At 33.0% G+C, this 20,185-nt stretch overlaps 1 protein-coding gene and 1 long non-coding RNA gene across 7 annotated transcripts in view; one reads left to right on the top strand and one right to left on the bottom strand.

The window, feature by feature from the left end:
* The window catches only part of LOC141460164 (trace amine-associated receptor 8c), a 471,099-nt gene that overhangs the window by 71,834 nt on the left and 379,080 nt on the right, over positions 1 to 20,185 (top strand). The window lies entirely within an intron of this gene.
* LOC141460168 (uncharacterized) overlaps positions 7,411 to 20,185 on the bottom strand; it is a 40,188-nt gene continuing 27,413 nt past the window's right edge. For both annotated transcript variants that reach the window (XR_012461755.1, XR_012461757.1), the window contains 2 exons: positions 8,953 to 9,044; positions 7,411 to 7,920 (listed from right to left, as the gene is read on the bottom strand). This is a non-coding gene — a long non-coding RNA (uncharacterized lncRNA). The remainder of the gene's footprint in view (positions 7,921 to 8,952; positions 9,045 to 20,185) is intronic.

Below are 20,185 nucleotides of genomic sequence, written 5' to 3'. Positions count from 1 at the left end.
AATATTGAAGGAAAGTGATAAAGTTTTGGAGTTTTGTATTTCCTTCATAATTCGAATTGCAGTATCTGCTGTCCTACTGGTGGAAAGTGCAAAAATATTATATACCTACAGAAACAGAAGCTTTCTAGCCAAATTAGGAGACAATTTCAATTTTTTCTGTTTTTTACTTCTTATTTTTCAAATTAGGTCAACCCTACATGTACAATCTACATTTGCCTTAATATAAACCGTCAAATGTAAAAACAGTTGTGTTTTTTTTAGCTAAATTAGGAGTCTATTTTAACTTTATCCAATGGTTTTTACTTCTTATTTTTTAAATTTGATCGACTTAACTTCTACAATCTAGCGCTGGTCTTAATATTTGCCGTCGAATTCAGAATGAGCAGCTTTTTAGCCGAATTAGGTGACATTTTCACTTTTCCTGATGGTTTTCTCTTAATTTTTTTAAAATTAGGTTGACCCTACATGTATAATCTAGCTTTGGCCCTAATATTAACTATGTAATGCAAAAAATGACTAAAATAAAAAGCGGATTAATATTTTCATAGAATTTGAAAATGAAAATAAAATAAAAATCAGGAATAATTGTTTGTACAAACCAAAAAAGTTAGATCAATATTTCTTAAACTGATGCAAGTGTAATCTTAGAATATTAACTATAAATACGCAATAACTAAAAAGAACGATACTTAACATGAAAACAATACTAAACCATTAACTGAATTTAAGAGAATTGCTGCGAAGTGGTGGTACTAAATTAAGTAGGCCATCAAAGTACATTACAAAACAAGGTCTTAGCTCTTTTGACACTTAGTATTACACATGTTTCAGCTTACACATAGAATGAACTTCTAACTACCTGATTAGAGACCCATGATTTGTTACTCAATCTCATTACTTAAGTAAGTAGCTATTAAATCTGCTATGAAAATGACTGTAGAGTGATTATACAAGCAAAAAGTATGCCATTTTCGTAACTTACAAATGAAAACATTTGTTCTGTTAAATGAATTAACTTCTTCTATTTTTGCTTAAGCAATAAAAACATACACTTTCTCCAGTGAGCTTTGGTAGGACATCTGTGACAATCTAAATTGTCTTACTGGAACAGTACTGTAACGAAGTTGACCTGGGCATAGAAGAAAGGCCTAGATTGTTCTAGGGGTTGAGCGATCAAAGTCAGTAACAGGCCACCACTGCATAAACAAAAGGGCGGTATCTACCTGTGGCAGAGAAGAAAGGCCTAGATTGTTCTAGGGGTTAAGCGACCAAACTCGGTATCAGGCCACCACTGTGTAGACAAAAGTGACGGTCTCTACCTGAACTAGAAAGGAAAGGGCTAGATTGTTCAAGGAGTTAGTGACCTGTGTAAAAGCCAGCTAAGAGAAAGGCCTCAGTTGGAGTGGTGGTATATGTGTTTTCCCAGCCAGTGATTGACAGGTAGGAGCGAGACAGAGAGTAGGAGGAGGGCGGCCCCAGCTGAGGTGGTGGCAGTATGTTTTCTCCAGCCAATGAACGTCAGAAGGGCGTGGAAACTTATGCACAGAGAGTTGGAGGAGGGCAGTCCCAGTTGGAGGGAGGCACGCAGTTAAAAGGAGGCAGACACAGCTGGAGAAGTCAGTTTTTAGAGTTTTAAGGAGTTATTAGAATTGTTAATCAGTTTTTAATCGAGTTCTAAGAGTTTTACAGTCTTGTAGTTTCTAGTCAGTCAGTGAGTTTTGGAGTTAGTCTTGGAGAGTCAGTGTTGTGGAGTGCTTCAGTGGTAGCTAGTTGGGCAATTAGTCAGTTAGTGAGTAGAGCTTTGTTAGTGCGGTTGAGTCTAGTGCAATTCAGTGCAGTGCGGACCAGGGGTCAGTCGTGGAACAGTTTTGTGGCGTTACGTAGTAAGTAAGTAACAGTAAACTGTTGTGACTGTTGTAAATGGTGACTGTAATGAATAGCGTTAGTTGCTAGTAAATGTTCATGTTAGTTAATGTTAATGTGTGAATAAATCAGGTTATTACTTACAACTTTAGCGAGTTTTATTATTTAATCAAACCCACATATTATTAAAATAACTAGTGGCAGGCACTAGTTGTGTAAGTAAAGTTCTTTCTTAGTAAAAGGACAAGAAAAACTTTACAGTACATATAATGGAGTTCAAACATCAACTTCCCTTGGTAATAACCCAAAAATATTATTTTTTTTATTTTTGAAATTTATGAACTATGCTAAAAATAGGACAAATCAAACTAATGAATGTATAAAGAATTCATCTAGAAAGATAAGGACCCCAATCTGACAAGAGGATGTTTGTAGAGGATTGGACGAAAGGGTAAACATTCCTCTAGGGAAAAGACCTTTTCTACTTTTGTCTCTAAATCGAACACACAGCAGAATATTTTGACGTTGAAACATTTAGAAGTATGATATCAAAAATTCTTTTGAAATTTATTGGAAACCATTTTGATCATATTAATTTTATCACAATAAAAAATGAAATTGGATTTTTTGTCAGATCTTTTTTCATGGGATTTTTTTCTCCAATTGTGTTTTGTGAAAAAAAAAAAAATCAGACATAAACACACGTCTTTCTCATACCACAATTCACGATGGTTCTAACTTAATTTTTTTCTCTTTTTTTCTCAAACTCCGAATATTAAATCATGAGTTCCTTTGAAAAAATGACCCCCCAATTTCTGGAACGTGTCATTACTGGTGACGATTCTTGGGTGTTTGAGTACGACCCAGAAACCAAGCGCCAGAGCATGGAGTGGCACACTTCAACCTCTCCAAGGCCCAAAAAAGCAAGGATGGCGAAGTCAAAGATCAAATGCATGCTGATTTGTTTTTTCAATATCCACGGAATCGTCCACAAAGAGTTTCTACCTCAAGGTCAAACGGTCAATCAACACTTTTACCGAGAGGTTCTTCGAAAAACTTGGAAAAAGGGTCATTCGTGTGAGACCAAACATCAAGAACAAGTGGGCGTTGCATCATGATAATGCTCCTTGTCACACAAATCGAAATTTAATGATGTTACCTAAAATTTGTTGTTGTTTTAAAAAAAACTTTGTACACATAAACACAACCAAAACATTATGTTTTAAATCGTTAAGTAAATAGTTGCTCTTAAGCACGAATAAAACATTTATTTAAACTACATTTTAACACATACGATACAACCCTCAATCCAGTGTTTGTAATTTGGCAATATTAAATATTTGGGATTATTAACTTTAGAGCATTTGCTACCTTAGGATGAATATTAGACACATTTAATATGCAGTCAATTTTCCCGTTCAGTTGTTGCCGGGACTGTGCGGTATCTACGTATAAGGTTAAACAGAATGAGTGGAAGGTAGTAGAGACCTGATATTAATACCAAACGAGAGACAGTGCCGGGCCTTAGAAGCATGTTTTGTGACGATATGGCAGAATCCAGGTTGAATGTGTTTAATACAGGGCCGTTCAAACAATAAACACTATTTTATGTTTGGCAACTTACACCGGTTTCATGTGCTTGATATCTTATACCACAGGATTTCATAACTCTCCAGGGTACATCAATGAACATCAGCACATGAACCTATTTGTGTACCATCTCAGCTTACACACTTCTTAGCTGTTCACCTTCAACATCCCTTTCAATGTATAATATGTGATACTTCACCTCAATGGACGTTGCTTCGCATAAATTTAAATAATTATTTAATTTGTATGCAAAAATTTAAATTTTATCTTCTTAATTTGTTGAGAATGTGTACATTTTTAGCCTAAAGGGGTTAAACATGTCCTTCTACTCCAAAATGGTTTTTAGCTTCAGAGCAGCAAGCAAGTTGGGTACACATTTACACAACGCTGATAGAAAGAGGGGTGAACCATTAGATTGCAAATCAAATTTTAGTTTGGACATAGAAAGTTGTTAATTAGCCAATTTGAATTTTTCAAAAGGAAGAAGAATGCAGAAGAACAAGACGTTTGGAATAGACTGAAATTCTGGTGGAAAATATTATTATTACTTTACCTATTTCAGATAAACAATTGCGATTATAATTTAATCCGCAAAAATGTCAAAAAATCTTCTTCATTGCTGCATGCTTCTTGCCTTTCCATTAGCTTTAACTCAGTAGCACTCTCCCCTCCTAAATCGAGGAATAAATTTCAAGGCTATCATCTTCTCAGGAAGCTTTACAGGCCTTCAAGTTGTACAAAGTCTGCTCAAGACTGGAGTCGAATAGTTTACAAGATCTTGACAAGAATTGGATAGCTAGAATAAAGTATTTCTTGTCTGAGGACCTGCACTATACAGGTTACTGTGGGAAATGAAGCGGCACATCGCTTGGCCCAATGAAAGGTCCTGGTACAGTTTTAACAGAATATGAACCTTTCCGTATAGCATTATACAAGGTCTTGTCAGTGTGGCGAAGAACAAATAAGACGCAGTAGTGGATGGAGGATAGCTCAGGTCAGAGGACAGAGGAAGGCGAAAAGATTCTGTCAGAAAGAAGGGGAAAAGGCATTGCCTTGTACAATAGACCCTCTAGGTTGTGATGTTTCAAGCTTACTGGCCAAAACCATCTTAGACTCTAGACCAGTTGGTTCTTAACTTTTTCAAAGACGCGGAACACAATTATGTATATATTTTTCTCGCGGAACACTAACATTAAAAAAATTTGAAATTCGGTATTTAGCAAGAACTTAAAATTAATGAATAATAACGATTTTGCCCATCACTAATTCACTTCCACTGGAAAAATGCTGTAAAAGACTATGACTTAAAAAAATAGGCCAGCTTTGGTAGTAGGAAATTCAAATTTAAATAAAAGGAACGATTTTTTGTTTTCTTATCTTTCTTAAGTTTCTAATTTTCAATACATTTAAAATTGAAATTACGCGGAACACTTGGACCATATTCGCGGAACACCAGTGTTCCGCGGAACACCGGTTAAGAACCACTGCTCTAGACTAATCTAACATCCCCTATGAAAATATAGTTACTTACTGGAATGTTTATTGAAGAACTACTGTTTTAAAATCTTCACACGAGACTGAAACGACAGAAACTATACAAACTGCTACTGCGACCGACTAACAGGCGGATGATAAAAATTACCTCTAGGACACAAACAACTGATTTATAACTGAGAACTCGAAACAAAATTGACTTACTGCAACTTTTAAGATCAACCACATGTTGTAATGTTCAGAAAGCCCCAAGCCTTTAAATCTAAAATTCTCCGTCAGATAGCACATGCTCCCATACTGAGGCTCAAACTCTACTCTTCACCAGTGAGTTCCTCACCAAAGATAATTTTAAGTTGAAAACTTAAAATCGATAAATTTCCGATCATTATTTTTTCTTCTTACTCTTAAATGAAATAAAGTAAAAAAAAAAAAAAAAAAAAAAAAAAACGAAAGCTCCTTGAATATTTCCTCAGTATTTTTCTCTGTAAGCAAGTTCACAAAGAATCAAAACTTGCCAACATTTTGAAAGAGTGGGGGGGGGGGAGAAAATATGTGAACATAAAATCTGTTGTTTGTAAGAACAGTATTTCTAGATGTATAAGAATACACTTCTTTTATGCATTTTATTTTTCTTCTTTGTTGCTTTGTGAAAGCAGTTTTAGCCAGGATTCTGACCAAAGAAGAAAATCTCTTTACATGCTATGTTTACAATGCAGAGGATTCTCTACCTTTCTCTCATGAAGGAATCACCCGTTATCTTTGGATATCTTTTCCTTTACTTACTCCTATCTTCTGAGGCTGTTTTTGAATATGAATTTCACATTGTAGTTAGAGCTTATTTCTTTTTAAATCTATGCTCAGCTCTAAAAAAAAATGTTCTAAATAATATTTATATAATTATTTTTTTGTAATATAAAATTAGCTGGAGTAACTTGTATTTGAAAAGAAAGAAAGTATATTATTATTCCTAAATGTTCATTTCCTAAGAAATAAATTTTTAATTATTACTAACATAATATACATTATAAAATAACTCTTCACCGAAACGACACTTTTAGGAGAGCGAATCCACATAATATAGTAGAAAATTAATTCTATAAAGTGAGAAAAAGGAAAAAATAAACTGTATTTATGCATTTTGAATTTACAAGAGCTAATTATTACAAAATTTAATGGTAAAAACAAAAGTTAATAGCTAAAGAAAAAGAAAAATTTTTACGAAATGAATAAGAATAGGAAGAATCGTAAGTTAATTTTCCAAAGTAAAATTAAAAATGACTAGAACCAATCAAGTGATTGCAAACAAATGACTTCAATTTCAAACTTTATACAGTAAAATAAAATATGTCTTTTTTTCAACCTTTTTACACTGTTTATAAAATGTCAGAAATTTGATGAACATTTGAAAGATGTTGCTGTAAATAAATACTTCCTTCACATACAGTACATGGAACATTTTAATAAGAAATATTCCAGAGTCTCTTTTCCTCGTGCATGTTGTGGATAGTGCTTGTTGTACTACTACAGTCCAATTTATAGTGACCAATTGTATTCAATACTGCTTGTAACACTAAAAGATTGGTGTTTAAGCCTCTCAAAACAAACACTTGGAAGCTTTGAATTTTGGCATTTCAAGGATTTTGTATCACCTAGACAACAATTCTTTAAAAAAAAAATAAACCATCCCACTTGACTGGAATGAACCACTTATAAAGTATTTTCACTGAATTTAGCAACACATTCATTTTTCCTTTATATATGTATTTAGCGTACTCGGCTATTCATTCATTTTAGTGGAAGATTACCCACAATCCTCTTTCACAAGTGCCCTCCTTAGAATTTTCATAGCAAGTATGTAAGCTGCTCAAAAAGCAGTCCCATTTATTTTCTTTGAACTTTGTATGCTAATTTCATATATCGTAAATAGATTGGTGTATAGCTCCAAAAAATACTGTAGAAAATAAGAGATAGAGAGGCGAGGAAATATGGACAATTATTTTAAAACGATAAAACTCTGGTGTTTCAAAGCATTGGGTGTGCTAAAGGATTGCCAGGTAGTAACACATGTCAATGCTACCCTTCTCCCAGATTAGGGGCTGTTGGGGAAAAGCCCTTTTTAAGAAGGCAGATTAAGTGATCTGTACTATCAACCTCAACTCATATTTGATGCAGATGTCTTTTATGCTAATTTTATTCATTACTTTATTTATAATTCGTTAAATAATCTTTAGTTTATTATAGTTTACATTCTTAGTTTAATTATAATAGTATACTAGGTTAATTAAAGGTTACCACTTTAATGAATGTATAGGTTTCGTGACCGTAAATTATTAAACTAAAAGAATCAAGATTGGAAGGAATCGGTCAAATAAAAACCAACGAGGCGCCACGGTTGCCGAGCGGGTTAAGAGGCGAGACCTTCAAAGCTAATATGCATTGTGGTACTGGGTTAGATTACCGTTCTTGAGCCTTGGATTTTATTTAATGGTTAAATGAGAAATAGTAAAGTACGCTGGCTAGTCGCCTCCGTCCGCGACACCTAGTAAATGGTAGTTGGACGTTAAGCCCCGCCTGAAAAAATAGGCGATTACTTTACTTTACTTTTACTTTTTTAAAAACCAACGTTTCGACAAATATATTGTCTTCTTCAGGGCCTGGATATTACAAATACAAACAATTTATAGAATCAGTAACACAGAAAATCAGTAAAAAATCAGTAATATAAAAATCAAAATAAATAAAATAAAATACAATAATTTTTTTATAATTATTGAAACTTACGTGGCTTTGCGGGTTGGTTGTCGAGTAATTCCCGAGTAAGTCCTGTTGTTATATCTGTATATACAGGGTGAACCAGTAAATATTGTCCATAGGCCTACTGTGTGTAGTACATCTAAAGTGGACTTCAATGACGTATTGGCCAACTTCATATTTTCCACTGTTCTTGAGTGACGTCACTTTAATTTTTTTTCTCTAAAATCATTACTTTTTTCCAATAAAAATGTTATTACTCAAGAAAGTTTTAGTCCGAACTCGATTTCTGATGACACAGTTAGAAAGACAGATAAATTTTCTAAAAATTGACACCATTTTGAAGCATAAGTTATTCTCCAAACAGCCTCAATCTTCCTCCGGAGGAAGAATTGACTTGTTAAAGAGATGAATTTTTTTGATTTTTTTTTTTTTTGTACATTGATATGTGTAACTCTGTAACCAAACCCTTGCTATAGGACATTGTCCATTATGAGCAATAAAAAAATAATTAAATAAGTAAAAAGGTTTGTGACATTCTTTCATTGTACAACAAACAATAAACGACATCGTAAAAGTTCAGTGTTTGTAAAAAGAAGATTAAGAATATAAGTTATAAGTGGTACATGGCAGACTTTCATTTTTAGTTGTTTAAATCTTGTTTTGATCAGTTTGTACTCCAGGTTTATTTCTATTTTCTTTTTTTGGTGAACAATTTGTCTTTCCATTTCGTAATGGAAAAGAAAAACAAAACAAAACAAAAATGGGAAAAATGTTTCTGCTTTTCTAACTGCACTAAGGAGAGAAAATATTTATGACCGCGTGAAAAGGTTTTTCTCGTTAAGTAGGAAGGTGATAAAACTTGCCCCACATGTGCTGGTTTTAATGCGCCCTAGAACACTTTTCATCTGCCCTACTTAATGGCTTTAATTCAATATTATTTTTTACCAATTCTCGTTTTGTTTTTCATCCTAATTTTTATTATTAAATGGAACAATCACAAATCGTGGTTATTCATTTAAAGAAAATAATGTTTAAAGTCTCTATTGTGTTTAACTTGTGATGAACAATAACAGCAATGAAGAGTATTTATGGGGCTACAGTTAATGATTATTTTAAAACCCCCAAAAAGAAAATTACTGTACATAATTAAACTCCGTTGAAATTCATAACCCCCTTTTTTTTAATTACTCTTGCTTTGCTTGATTAACAAATCTTGGACAAAAAAATAAAATACAATAAAAAACTAATTACCATTTTTATTTATTTAAGTAAATTGGAAATCTTTCTTCTAGTCCACAGACTCAACATTGTTGAACTCCTCCTTTATTAGGCACACTTGATTTCTGAAAATTGTAATGTCGCATTATCATTGGTAAAAACCACCGCAAAGAGCTGATAATGTTTCCAGTAATTTTGAATAGATTAAATGCTTGCCTTGATTCCATGATAATTATTCGATTACAGCAATTTCATGATTAATATTTTTTTTAATGGAAACAAAGCACAAGTTTAAGTAATCTACTCAAAATTGTATCACAAATACGTAGTCCATTGTTAATTTGATGATCACTGAGTATTACTTAATGCTTGCATACTTTCTAAAAAAAGATTAGGTGTTTTTTCCTTACTAGGTAAGAAAAGTAATGGCATCAGGTCAAATTTTCATCGTAAACATGTGGGTTCCCCTAATTCAGAAAAAATGTTTTATTTTTTTTTAAGAAAATCTAGTACGTAATCGCAAGAAGCGGAAATTTTGTATTTAAATTGAATCCTAAAAGGGAACCGGACCGTACAACGTTACAATCAAAATTCCTCACTTAAAATTTCATTTTACTGAATCAATTTTTAATTTTTTAGATTTATTTTTTTTTGGAGATAAGACCAATAATTTTTTTAAATGTTAATCACGGTGATATAAAACTTAAATTTTGGATCATTTTCGTAGCAAGATTTCATTAAGCAAATTTTGAGTTTTGTTTTGTTTTAAGAACCATTTGAGAATAACATACTGCTTTGTTGTTTTGAACATTACAAAAGAGGGATACATGTGTGACTTAAATTCTAAGTAAATTTAGTGTAGAAGTTATGTGAAACTTTGTATTTAACAAAAACTGTGGTTTAACTTAATTTTTGCTTATAATATAAATCAATATATGAGCTGTTATTTTTGAAAGTGGTACAAGTCTATTTTTCCATGTATCGAGATATTTAAAGTTTTGCATTTGAATTAATTTAAAAATATTCGTAAACCTTAATCTATTCAAGTGATGCTATTAACACTACGCACCTTTTAAATTTTATTATGAAATAATAATTATTACAATTCTTAAAAAAATAAACGATTTTCTTTAGCTCCAAATGGACTTATACCACTTTCAAAAATAACATAGTACAAGAAATAAAAACAGGAGTAAATTTAAGTCCATATTTTTATAGACATTATTAGCTTTACTGAAATGGATTTTTATGTAAAAAGTAATAATTAAAATGAAGACATTTAAATACACGAATAGCCAAGTTTATTTTTTTTTAAATTTCAGTTATATTAAAAATATAAAAATGAAAAATACTTCGTTAAGATCTTTAAAGCAAAAAAAGATATTTTAAACTTATTTTTCTTTTACAGTTAGCATAATATCTGCTAACGAGCAGCGTACACTGAAGTAGCAATAATCAAAAATAATTGCAATAAGAAAGTTGTTTTAATTATAATTATTAGAAATGGACTTATTCCACTTTCAAAAAAATATTTTTGTTATAACATTTTGTAGTCAAAATTCTTTTGTTGACTTTATAAAAAAAATCTTACTCCATTGAATATATGGTTATAAATATCGAAAGAATGTGTCTATATCTTACTGAAATTACCATTAACTCATTTTTTTAAAAAATTGGACTTAAACCACTTTAAAAAATAACAGCTCATATGTATCTCCTCCATTATTGGTTCGATCAAGGTGATCTGATTAAATACAGTATAGTGCTGAGAAACCTTTATATTTTATAATTTAAACTAGAAAATAAGTAATTGACTCACAGTAGAACTTCAAAGAAATATATTGAATTGCGAAGCAAAAAATGGTCGAGAAATGCTGGCTCTACGTTACATTTTGTTTTTTTCCCTACTACATGCTCCATTTAGCTTACATTTAACAAACAACAATTTGCAGTTTGGATAAAAATAAAATGTAGTTTATAACATTTATTGCTAACATAAAAATCAATGTTAGTACAAAGTTTTGAATGGTTTTGAAGTCAAAGTGACTTTTATATAAACGATTTAAAAGTTTTTGTTTTTGCAAATGAAATAAGCACGTCCCACGCACCGGTTTACTTACAAATATGTTGGCGTGCCCAGTTAATGTGCCAACTTTTCCACTTTGGTAGTAAAGAGGCTATTGACTGTTCTAACATTCAGCTAATCTTATTTGTGCAACTTTCTAGTTAAATATTTACAAAAAAGCAGAAATAAGTTTTACTGGAACACAGAAAACATCGTGTGATTTATACTCGACATTTTAGAAATAGATATGTATATTCTTGAATTTTGCCTTTTTTTAAAAAAATATTTATTTATTATTGGCATACTATACACGTTACTATACACCCAATTATGTTCTCTACTTAGAAACAGATGCAAGCCCATTTACATGTTTTTACCTTCTCAATATTTTTGAGATACATTAAAAAGATTTTGGATTTAGATGATAATCGTTTAATTAAACAATTGGCACTGGAAATAATTAGAAAACAAATTTTGTGGTCTAAAGATTTGGCCAATTGGCTTCAAAAGTTGGAATATGATGTTAGTTTAGATTTCCAGTCTCCTGACAGGTTTGGTGCAGAAATTAACAAGATTATTAATGCTTTGAATCAGTACTTCGAGGGTCGTTTGAAAAGTCCGTGCAAAAATAAAAACTACTTAATTTTTTGGGGTAAACCTTTTTTATTTTTCAACATAGTCTCCTTTTAGGCTTATACACTTCGTCCAACGCTGCTCTAGTTTGTTGATCCCTTCCGAATAATAGTATTTGTCCAAGTCTGAAAAATAGCAATTCGTTTCTGCAATCACCTCCTCGTTTGAATTAAATCTTTTTCCCGCCAGCCATTTCTTCATATTGGGGAACAAATAGTAGTCCGAGGGAGCCAAGTCTGGAGAATAGGGGGGATGTGAAACGAGTTGGAACCCTATTTCCATTAATTTTGCGACCACAACTGCTGAGGTATGAGCTGGTGCGTTGTGATGGAAAAGGACTTTTTTGAGGGCCAATCGTGGGCGTTTTTCTTGCAGCTCGGTTTTCAAACGATCCAATAACGATGAATAATATGCACCTGTAATAGTTTTACCCTTTTCCAGATAGTCGATGAGGATTATTCCTTGCGAATCCCAAAAGACAGTCGCCATAATCTTTCCGGCCGAAGGAACGGTCTTCGCCTTTTTTGGCGCAGATTCCACCTTGGTAACCCATTGTTTAGATTGTTCTTTGGTCTCAGGAGTGTAGTGATGTATCCATGTTTCATCCACAGTGACGAAACGACTGCGGATTCTTCTGGAACAGCTGCAAACCGTCCTTGCAACACTTCAAACGATTTCGTTTTTGGTAAAGCGTGAGCAATCGCGGCACCCATCTTGCGGATAGCTTTGTCATGTCCAAATGTTGATGCAAAATATTATGTATCCGTTCATTCGAGATGCCCACAGCACTAGCAATCTCACGCACCTTCACTCTTCTGTCATCCATCACCATATCATGGATTTTATCAATGATTTCTGGAGTAGTAACCTCAACAGGGCGTCCAGAACGTTCAGCGTCACTTGTGCCCATATGGCCACTCCGAAAATTTTGAAACCACTTATAAACTGTTCTAATCGAAGGTGCAGAGTCACCATAATGTTTATCAAGCTTCTCTTTAGTCTCCTGAGGCGTTTTGCCTTTCATAAAGTAGTGTTTAATCAACACACGAAATTCTTTTTCGTCCATTTTTTGAAAATCACTCGACTTCCTCGATTCAAACGAATGCCAAACACAAAGAAATAGACCGATCTGGCTGAAACTTGGTGTGTGTTCTTCCAAGAGATGCTACTAACTAAACATAACCTCGATACGTGCCAGTGGTGCTATCTCTCTGACTTTGCACGGACTTTTCAAACGACCCTCGTATATTAACTAACATTTCTAAAGCTTTTAATAATACATACCATAAAATTTTTTAGTAAGTTGTCTTTCAAAGTAAATTCCACTTGTATTGGTTTGGATGCCTACAGCTTGGGTCTAATTATGAAAATTAGATGTGAGCTATTTGACTTAAATTATAAGCTATATATTCAAGGAAGAAACTACACATGCAGTATGTGCAATGTGGGCGTCAATTAAGATGTATTTCACTTTCTTGGTCATTGTAGAATATTGTGGGTTTTATAAGAAAGAAATTCTTTGACAAGGTGACCCTAAAAGAAAGTGAAATAAATGATTCTGCTGTTGTATGGCTCCAATTGGCTGCCATTAATTGCCTATATTAAAGAATCTATGGCATATAGAATGTTTCTAGTGGCGAATTTCAATTATTAAACCAACCCACGTCTCAGATGTAGTTTTGATTATTATTAATATTATTATTAACTAGTTCTTTCCTTTAGAGCACGATTCCCACTCCTTAAATTGAAAATATTTCTATTTATTTATAGTATAATAAGCTTTGAAAATGTTTTTTCTTTAAAATGTTAGCCACAATTTCCTGACAGACGATTGTATTCATGTCAGTATTCATAAAATTCAAATGGGTTATTTTTATTTTTTTGTAAATATGATAATAAAGTATGTTTTCTATCTATTTATCTACACGTTACTATACAATAAACGCCACATGTTAAACTCAATATAAGTTTGTAAATCTAACAGAATAATAAAAAGTTGGAAGGTACCTCCCAAAGGACGTTATTTCTACTTATTTAATTTCGACGGTTTAGTGTAAATAGATTAAAATCTCATAGCCAGTAGCGTTTTTAATCTTGAGGGAGATTGTCAGATATGACGAAAGAAGAGATTCTTTATGTAAGTGGCTTGGAATGGGCAGATAATATAATCATGAAATTTTCCATAGCATCGTAGCGGGATGTTATTAGCTAATTGGAACAGAAGGAATTTTGAGATCTTTGCTTAGAGTTAGATTAAAAAAAATTTTGTTGAGAGTACTAATTATTTTTTCGGAAGAGTTTGGATTGAGGCACTGGATGCGGCAGATACTGGAACACTTGAATGAACCCCAAACTGCTAGAAAGTGGACCAATGAGTGTTTGCAAAAAGATAAACTTAAGTTTCTGTTGATAGTTTGGAACATCCCTCAAACTGTCTACAGTTAAGTTTTTAAAGTCTGATTAATTCTCATCGCTTATCCAGATATTGATCTTTGTCATTATTGGAGATTATAGTCTCTAATAGGAGGATTGGTGGAAGGTTTACTCCTCAGTGAGTGAGGTGAAGATTGACATTGATCTACCATTTTTTGAGTCAGATTTGTAAAGAATTAATGTGGTTATCCATAGCGTACGATGTACCGATAGGAACTGGTTTAAAGGCAATGTACAGGTGTCGTCTGCGTCGGAATGCAGAATTGTTTCTTGGTGGGATGGTATATCTGCGGTATAGAAGAACAGCAACAGTTCTTGAGGAACTCCGGCGTTCATTAGGAATACAAAGAAGCTAACTGGATTCAGAAGGAGCGGTTGTTCAAAACAGAAATTTTTGAACTACCCTACATATTTTTTGTTTACCTTTTTGAGCTATATATTTAAATTTTGTATTCTTTCGTACTAAGTATTATTTTAAGAATTACTTAGTAAAACAGTTCTTTTTATTTATTGAATTCCCGCTAACACAAGCTGACTCAAGCTAAATCAATTCCCGAGTTTGGTATTGGGAATTTTCAATAACTGAAACTGATCTCAATTTGTTGCAATTGTGGAGATTCTACTGCACACATTTAGTAATGAGTTATGGTGCATTAAGTTTATTTGTTGCATTCTTAGTACCATAAATGTAAAATTTGGTTTAGAATTACTCAATTTCTACAATATAAAAATACTTAGATCCATAGTAATTGATCGTTATATACCTAACCCGACCTTACATAATTATTTTAACATGCCTTTAATCACCCAAGTCGCCAAAACCTGATTCAGGAATCTTTCTTCTATAACAGCTACTATCCAGATAAAAATATTGCTTCAGAATTCTTCCTAATAACTCAACAAGACGTCTTAACAAGACAATGGTCTCGTAATCTCCTCTCTTGTGAAGAGAGAGACTAATAGTTCAATGTTTTGAAGTGTTACTTCAAAGTTGAAGTAATTTACTTCATTCGTTTTGTATCTTCTACTGTTCACTGTTATCATTTTTACTTACAGCACAAACGTGCTGATTGTAGAGCACAAATAAGCGAGAAAATAAAATAAAAAAGAATCACGAACGTTGAAGTTTGACGCTATTTTATTACAAAGTATTGATCACATCATTATAATAAAATAAATTTGAATACTAGGCTAAAATAATAAATGATGTGATGCTAATGATGTCGTCCTCAAATAAAATTGTATTCTCATTGTTATGCACACGTTTTTTTGGGTAATGTGAATTGTGAAATGTGAAAAATACATTATTAATTAGTGTCATCATTTAACTCACATAATATTTGGGAATGATTGTTTTTTTTTTTTTAAATTATATTTTATCTCTTGATAAATAATTAAATAAAAATATGTATTAAATTATGTTTTCTGCAGTTCAACAATGACGGCGAGTTCACTTTTTTTTACTCTCATGAAATACTATTCTTTGTAATCAATCATTGCTAGAAATGTATCATCCATCAAGTCAATACTATCTGAGAATCGAGAACAACCCACCTAAACTATTAAAAGGCTACAATTATCGTGTCTATAATCTGTCTACCGACATAATTGTTCTCGTTTGTTTTTGTTCTGAACATTTATTTTACATTTTACCATCAACTAAGGTTTATGAATGATTGCAGAATATGTTTTATTTCAATTATGACGAGCCTAAAAAATTGTTATAAAAAGATATAAAGGCTGACACGAAGTTCCTTTTGGCTATCAAAACATTTTTGAACGTAAAACAAAAGAAATGCAGTAAATATTAATAGTATCACAATTATTACTTTTCTGAAAGTACTTTAATATTTAAATTATGAAATATTGATGGAAAAGTCAAGTTACGAGTGAGTTGTGGTTAAAATTTAGAAGCTTCTGAGAGCTTTAAGGGGATATTTGCATTTCTCATTTCACGGTTGAAGTCTCACTCAGTTCTAACTTAAACAGAATGCTTAGAAAACAGTGTGGTATTTAGTACCAAATTTATTGGTATAGATTCTTTAAGCGCTAGCAACTTTGATGTAATCTAATGAACCATCATAAGAGCTAAGTCCTAAAAGACTAACATAAGCTCAAAATAATATATTTTGCTGCGAAATGACCAAACTCACATCTAACATTGCGGTAGTAGAATAAGGTAGACGCAAATCACTATAACATTGCGAAGAACTCTAGACTCAAATCAAGGCTTACCGGGAACCAATCAAACAGGGTTTTCTTCAGCTGCGTATTCCAGTACCTGAGCAAAAACCAACTTAACCACAAATTACACCAACTATTACACCTAGGGATTGTTCTAGGGGTTGAGCGATCAAAGTCAGTAACAGGCCGCCACTGCATAAACAAAAGGGCGGTATCTACCTGTGGCAGAGAAGAAAGGCCTAGATTGTTCTAGGGGTTAAGCGACCAAAGTCGGTATGTCCCACTGTGTAGACAAAAGGGCCGGTCTCTACCTGAACTAGAAAGGAAAGGGCTAGATTGTTCAAGGAGTTAGTGACCTGTGTAAAAGCCAGCTAAGAGAAAGGCCCCAGTTGGGGTGGTGGCATATGTGTTTTCCCAGCCGGTGATTGACAGGTAGGAGCGAGACAGAGAGTAGGAGGAGGGCGGCCCCAGCTGAGGTGGTGGCAGTATGTTTTCTCCAGCCAATGAACGTCAGGAGGGCGTGGAAACTTATGCTCAGAGAGTTGGAGGAGGGCAGTCCCAGTTGGAGGGAGGCATGCAGTTAAAAGGAGGCAGACACAGCTGGAGAAGTCAGTTTTTAAGAAGTTATTAGAGTTTTTAATCGAGTTCTAAGAGTTTTACAGTCTTGTAGTTTCTAGTCAGTCAGTGAGTTTTGGAGTTAGTCTTGGAGAGTCTGTGTTGAGACATAGTTAGAGAGAGTCAGTGTTGTGGAGTGCTTCAGTGGTAGCTAGTTGGGCAATTAGTCAGTTGATGAGTAGAGCTGTGTTAATGCAGCTGAGACTAGTGCAATTCGGTGCAGTGCGGACCAGGGGTCAGTCGTGGAACAGTTTTGTGGCGTTACGTAGTGAGTAAGTAACAGTAACCTGTTGTGACTGTTGTAAATGGTGACTGTAATGAATAGCGTTAGTTGCTAGTAAATGTTCATGTTAGTTAATGTTAATGTGTGAATAAATCAGGTTATTACTTACAAATTTAGCGAGTATTATTATTTATCAAACCCACATATTATTTAACGTAACTAGTGGCAGGCACTAGTTGTGTAAGTAAAGTTCTTTCTTAGTAAAAGGACAAGAAAAACTTTACAATATCTTCTATTCCGGAAGAAGAAATGTAAACCATCACTGTATTCACTGGGTTTAATACCAATACTAAATGGTGATCCTCTAATAAACAACTAGGTTACCACCAACTTATCAAATATTCTGTCGCATTGCTTACATAATCTTGTTTAACGACATCTTCATTTGCAAAATGAAATTAAAGGAAACAATAACAACAACGCCTATTATCAAACAACCTGGGCTCATGTTGTGACTGTACCAGCTTCAGTGATTGTGCAGACAACAAAGGACTCGCCCAGTGTTTACCATCCGAATTGATCACAGCCTCAACATCAACTCTACCATACAACACATTTCCCACGTTCAGCAGGAAAATGCTCTGATAAATTCTTACTTCAAAATCTTTTACAGTTATCAATGACTCTATCAACTTTCTTAAAATTCGCTACTGATTCTCTTTCTCTTTTAACCGATGCTTTTACCCAATTTTTTTCCACCATGTCTCTTAAATTTCCTCCACTAATCACTTCTTATCTATCCTCATATAGAACGCCAATGGTTTAAATGTCATCCTCCCGCTACAAACATAAAGAAGAAAATCCAAGCCATCCAAATCCATTTTTACAAAGACTTTTCTCTTTCATTATTTCTGATAATCCCTTTAACAGATTAAAATGCTGCTGATTCGAGATTTCCTTAGTTTCGTATAATCTTGTAATTCCTCAAAATAATTAAAATAGCTGGACATCATCCTCATTGGGAGAAATCTTCCTACGAGTTTATCATACCATTTTTTTCCTTTACGCTTACATCACATTCACCCTGTGCTTCAGTTTGTATTGTAGTATTTATTGTGTATGAATACCAATAACATAAAATAAACACAAAAGAAGGTTATAGCGTTGTAATTGTAAAAACATACTTAGAATATTTGTTTAACTATATTTAAATACTAAAATTTGTTTACTATATTTGTACACTTAAAAAAATATAGAAGTTATCATACCCGTGCGAACAGTGGCTGGTTACATTTCCCCAAGAGAAATGTTAACACTTTTTCCCAAGCAATAAAATACCATGTTTACGATCTTCTATGAGTTGGTAGATCTTTTGGGTACATTGTACTATGGTTAAATGTGTGGTTTAGTGCTGTTACTTCCAACTATAAGATTATCTTATATTCTTAAGATACCTCAGTTGTTTTGTTATTATTATTATTTTTATTTTTTAGGTTGTTGGTAGAATATATAAAGTTTAAAAAAATATGGTTGTCAATTTCATATTAATACATCCGATGCCTACGTGTAACATTAAACCTATCCAAGCGTGATTCTGTCCAAAGTATAAAGAAATTTATGAGTTCTGTGTTCCTGTTGGTTATATTTCCTACTTGCCAGTTAATACCGCTCCTCTCAGTGGGTGATTTATAATTGTTTATTGGGGGGCATACACTTGTTTTATACAATTCTGCATAGACGTTCTTTAGTTTTCACAAAATACTGGAAGTTGTTTTTCAACTTTTATCTGCTAGAGGTAGTATGATGGTAATTCTGTAAATTTACAAGTTTATTTTTTTGTTGGCTTTATAAAATAGTAAATGGATATTTTTCGTTATAAAGCACACATTCCATGGTTTGTTTTATTAAATCGGCTCCTTCAAATAAAGGACCTTGGCCTGAAATAAATATCAAAGCCGTCTTGATCAGATCTCTTCCCCGTCATTGCTTCAATTTCATTTTCGATGTTTCGTCCTCAACATCTGGGTTCACTATACTTGATATTTTCGTAATTCTTGGGTAGATTTAGCGAGAATAATTGTAAATACTTATAAAGTATGGGAACTTGAACTGGACTCTGATTCATTAAAAGAAAAATTGGGCAACTAAATTCAAGTCTAATAATGGATGTAAAATTATTAATAAGAATTAGGAGAAAGCATTGGTTTTGTGACATCGCATTGGCGAGTCTAGTTTCGCGCTGAAGTGGCATCAGTTCTATCAGTCAGTCAATTCTTAAGTAAGTGCCCTCTAGTGCTGTCTTTGTCTTCCAAGTCTGGGTGGAGGCGGCCACTGTAGACTGTGGACAGCTGGTTGAAGCACTGCAACCGGGATACCATTGTCCATCCGATGGCCTAATCTAATCAATAGCCATCCGTTCTATTATATGGCCTAATCGAAAATGCTCTTATCTTAATCGCCATTTCCAGAGCATCTCCCTTTAATTCCAGCATTGTTTCTTATCTGATATACAAAGATAAGACAAAGTAAAGAGTGATATACTATTACTTACTTGAGCAATTGCTTGATGTATTTTGGGCAGCCATGTGCAAAATTTTAGGCACAAATTAGGCACGAGCATAATATAAAATCTTAAGACACATTTAAAGTGTAATAAATTTCAGAATGTGGGCAATCATTTAGATAATTAATTATGTTTCATTGTAGTCAAATAGACTTCAATCAAATAGACGTCGTACAAGGACTAAGGGGGATGCCTAGTCTAATGTCAGAAGATGCCTTATTAATTAACTCCCACATATTGCACTTAATAAAATGAAAAATAATTATTAATCAGATTCAATATCTACATTAAATTTCTGAACTAAAAAATATACATATTTAAATTATATCTCCTCAAATAAAAATGTTTATTTACTCGTACATTTCAAATTATAAAATCTGATATTTTTGAATGTAAAAGTTTTATTTTCAGTTTGATTTACTACAAAACATCCGACTTGTAATTAATATAAAAATATAAAATAACTTAAGGGACTACGATGAAATTTCCTTTTTATTGCACATCAAATTAAATATCATTGATTTTTAAATTGTCTTTGAGTTTTATACAA

This window comes from Rhodnius prolixus, unplaced genomic scaffold (assembly GCF_049639745.1).
Source record: "Rhodnius prolixus isolate KJV_2025 unplaced genomic scaffold, Rpr scaffold_6, whole genome shotgun sequence".
NCBI lineage: Eukaryota > Metazoa > Arthropoda > Insecta > Hemiptera > Reduviidae > Rhodnius > Rhodnius prolixus.
This window is presented reverse-complemented; position numbering and strand designations above follow the sequence as displayed.